Genomic DNA, 4,905 nt, shown 5'->3' with positions numbered 1-4,905 from the left:
ACCATTTTAGCATTTGGTTTGCCATTTCAGTGCTTCAAAATACTGACATAAACCCTACAAATGCAAAAACCAGCCCAACCCCATCAGTGGCTGGTTCAAGGATTGCTCAGATGAGCCGGAGTCACATTGAATCTTGTACCACCTTATTCTGACACATTCAGATTGATCAAAGACACAGATCTCAGAGGTCACCTAAATGTTAAGTCAAAGTCTTGCAATTAACCCTGACAAAGAGACACCTTCAAGACAAATTCTCATTAATTTTGAGGGCAGGAAAAGCCCTTTGATCTCGAGTCATTTAAAATTTTTAATGAAATTACCTTTGTAGAAGAGACTCCGTTATATGAAGTCTTGGCCGTAACAATCGCTTCTCAGATCAGGAGTTGATACTATAATCGGTTCTATGTTTTCTCTAAAGATCAGATTTATATATGACAGGTATCAAAACAATGAGAAAGACGGCCAACAGTATTGCATATATCCGGATGATGGATGGCATAAACAACCCTACTCTTCATTAAATACATTTCACATTCAGCTCTGGAACTGAATCATATCCAGACCTCACATTATGCTAAGTCTGCCAATAACTGCTGACTTAGTTTAAACACCTGGGCACATTAATATATGATCATCGAATTTCCATATAGCTTACATTGCACCTCCATTCAGCAGGCTTGGACCGTTTATTCTCAAAGCAAAGCTGAGAGCTCACAGTGTCACTTGTTGCTCAGTAATGGACTTTTTAACAATGTTATTAGGGATCTTTAGGCTGTGTTTGTTGGGAGGGAATATTTGGCCCCCAGAACTCATAACCAGAAGAACTCTAGAATATATTAAGTTATAAATAAAACAAGGTAAACACGGAATGCATCAAGACTACAAGTATCCTCTGAAGATCTGTTGTCCGATTGGGTTACAAGGATGGATCATAGACTGCTGTGAACAAAAAAGAAAACTTCAGCTAAGTTGCTCTGTCTAAAATTCCCCGACTCCACTTCTTTCATTGTGGCCATCCAATCTTAAAAGAGCAATTTAGCCTTTCACCTGCACGATGCTGGGGGGACTAATAGGATGCGGACTGAAGCATGACGAATGACAGCCTTACTCCAAATGATTTTTCAAGCGATTTCACTCTCCCAGATACATTTTGAATGTCAGAATCAAAAAATTTAACGTCTTGGCAAACTCCTGAACTTTCATCTTACTATGTCAGATGGTTTTAAACGTCAGTTAGAGCTGTGTTAATGGTGTCAGTTACTTGAGGTAATATTGCCATAAAACCTTTTCACTATTGTCATAATGGCTTTGCTTTCAGTTTGCTCATTTCAACATTGGTCGGTGTTCTCACCCTTGCACTAAAGATGAAGCAGCAAACCAAAGAAGATGGTTTCAATGGAGGGGACTTGAGATAGTTGGAAGTTGCTCGCTGTTAGGACTGCTGAAATCAAGCAGTGAGAGGTGTTTGTAGGGCTTGACGTGAACCTTTTTGCTCAGCAGCCTCTGTCCATAGTGGTTTTCCAAAGTTACTAACCATTCAGCATTTTTATTAGCCACAAATGTGTCCATTATGCATTTATTACCATTACTACGTTCACACATTTTAATTAGTAATGGCTGCCGTGTTAATCGTCTGCTTGTCTGTCTGAAGAGACTGCAAAAATGTATTTTGGGTGATCATGTTATGGCACACTTATTCATATTAGCACCTGTGATCATATAAAGAAACGCACAGTGTCATGAATCAACTTTCTTCTCATTACTTCGGGGTCTATCTTCTTACCCTCACTGCTGTTTTGGAACCATCAGAAGAGACCGAGTTGATTTGTTCCTGCAAGGATATTAATGCTCTGACATTTCTCCTGATGTCATGGAGTGCATAGAGAGTGAGAGTCAGGCCAGATAGAGCGAGAGTGAGTGAGAGAGAGAGATTGAATCAAGCAGAGCTGAGGGAGAGGAAATAGGAAGATAATCGGGAGATATTAGCAATCAGGAGTACAGTGGGAGAAAGGGTTCAAATTAGGGACTCCCACTCAAACTGCAAGAGTTTGCAGGCCTGCAGATGCCTTTTAGAAATCCAGCCCAAACCAAAAACTTTTAGAATTCAGGTTTTAAGTTGTTTAAATGACAGAAATCTGTTCAGATGAGATCTTAATGAGTGCAAAACGAAAGCATGTATTAGCCAATAAAAGAAAACAGTGTTTTTATTAGGAGTCGAGTGTATCTGTACACTTGGCTGTGGATCTCTGTGGATCTGTGTCTCTACATGTGTTGTTGTGCCTGCTACTGAGCGTATCTGCACACCGGCTGTCTTGTTAGCCTCAAGGGGGGTGGGGCGGATCCTGACCCCGAAACGGACTGTGGGCCGAGTCAGGCCCGGGCTTGATCAGAGAATCTAACCTTTGAATCCTTTTGAGATTAATACAATTAAAAATATAAATATAAAATTTTACCCGAACAAAAGTGGCCAGTGGAAGTGACCTACACGGCACTGCTGAAATCCACCTGCCAAATGTCCAGCCCTGTTTGTAGGGAGGAGGAAAACTGTGCTAGTGGTCTTGTAGTTACTAAGACTAATAGGCTCCAGCAGCCACTAGCTGTGTTGTAGTCATGGAAATAGTAACAGTGCAAGATAAAACAACCTGAATGTTTTTAACATGTTTTTCATTCAATACCAAATTCCTGTCTTCTAAAAGGTTTCCACATTTCTTTTTTTATTCTTCTCATGTTTTTTTCGCCATGAGAGACAAAAACCCTTGTTCATCCCAGTGTTTACCTACCCTAAACCTGCCTGGTTGAAGTGTGATGCTAATTCTGGGCGCTTTATATTTCACTTTGGTGGGTTCGTCTGGAGAGGTGAAAACATGTCAATCGAAGCCGGCCAGACAGAAAAACACTCGACAGTCTCGGCCTCTGTCCAGCTGAGCCCTGAAGCGGTTCATTTGAGGTAAGACCGCAGCGAGGAGCCAGGCACACAGCCAGGGAATCATGTTTAATGAAGCTTAGTGCAAGGTTTCTTTGTCTCCCCAGCACAAAATGATGTTGTCATGATTTGAGTTTTCTTAATCTGTCTGTCTGTCCGTGGGTGGACACAATCTGTAAAAAAAATACAAGTATTTCTACTTTATTCTTCCATCATGGAGGTTGTATTACATCCCAGGGCTCCTATTAATAACGTCTAGGAAACACTTTAATACAGAACATGTGTTGTAATAAAACATGCACTAATACATATAATCTGTTATTAATGACTTCATCAGTATAAATTGTTCTCTGGCATATATCTGGGTGATTACCGAAGAGCGAAAGTCGACTAAAGTCATTCCTGGTTTAAGCTTCTAACCCAGTTTATTACATGTGTTCAAAAGCATCTTTTCAACTAAGCCTCATGTGTTCGGTTGATGAGATGATCTACTAAACTTACAGCGACGCATGTCTTTCATTCGAAACTAAGAATTTAGATTTCAGTCAGGTTTTTTTAAATCTGGCTTGGTCCTCTTGTTCCATGTCAGACGATTTTTCAACTTTATTACCTTTTCAATTAGCATTTGGAGAGCTTCTAAAAGATTCACCCAAGTTTTAGTAGTATTCTGCACTTCACTATGCTCGTGGAAAAAACATAATTGACACAGAAAGCTGGCATTAAACAGTCAGAATTCAAAGTTTTCAAATGGTAAATGGACTGTACTTATGTAGAGCTTTTCTAGTCTGATCACTCAAAGTGCTTTTAGATTAATGTCATGTTTACCCATTCAATTACAACTGGCAGAGAATGCTATGTTAATTATCAATCATTAACTCATCCCATTCACACCCATTCAAACCTGCTGGATATACCATTTAGGACGATTTGGGGTTCAGTGTCTTGCCCACTGACAATGTGAGATTGGATCTCAGACCTCAAAAACCAAACGAAATTGGGGCCGTCTCAAGACAAAGGTAGGCAGAGTGCTGCCTTTCACCCTGAATGTTCTGAATGTAGCCCCTCAGATGATGTTAAATAAATAAAGTATACTGCCACATTGTCAACATCCCTGCTCTGCCCCGCTCACAAATACTACTCCCTCTCTCCCCCACTCTCTCACTCCGCTTTGCCCGACCCTGATAACACCAGGTGAGGTGACGGAGCGCTCAGGTCGGCTACAGGGGGAGCTCTAACTATGGATAAAAAGGAGGGTCAGAAAGACTCCTCATTAAAAGTTGTTTATAACAGGACGTAGCCTACATTTCTCTTCACCAAGATCGTTGCTTCCACTGTTTAATTAACGTGCAAATACCCGTGTGATGACTTCATTCCTATATGTTATACAGACAGACAGGAACAAAGTGTGTGATGGAGGAAAATCACTCACAGGAGAGTGGTCAATTGGTATCTGGTATATTCATTCATTTTATTTACTCACCCTTTTCCTTTTGTTTTGTTTTGTCTGTTTGTTTTTGTCTAAATCTAAAAAAAATTGTTCCCCTCTTGTTTGTATCTCTTTTTTTTTTATTGTGTGAGTGTGTGTATTCACATTTTGGTGAATAAAAGTAAAAAAATATATATATAAAAAAAATTGGTATGTGGTAAAATATTTCATCATGTCTGTTACTAATGTGGATTGGGTTTAAGAGAGGCCGCATGAACTTCATTAAAAGGTTTAAATATGTTTTGATTTTTTAGGGGTAGCATCCTGGCAAAAATGGTTCTTTTGATGGAAAAGGTTGCCAAACCCCATTCCAGGCAAACAGATAGTTAAAACTGTAACAGCTATATGGGACAATGAGCTGTCAAAGGAAACGTGAAGCTGAATTACAAAGCAGTAAAAATAGTCATCAATGAGGGTTTTCCAAAAGGTATTGTAGTTTTTGTACGGAGAAGCAGAAGCAATTCAAAGATGTATCAATAAAAAAGACAAACAGTCC

The sequence above is a fragment of the Labrus bergylta genome, chromosome 5 (assembly GCF_963930695.1).
Source record: "Labrus bergylta chromosome 5, fLabBer1.1, whole genome shotgun sequence".
NCBI classification, from domain to species: Eukaryota; Metazoa; Chordata; class Actinopteri; order Labriformes; family Labridae; genus Labrus; species Labrus bergylta.
This window is presented reverse-complemented; position numbering follows the sequence as displayed.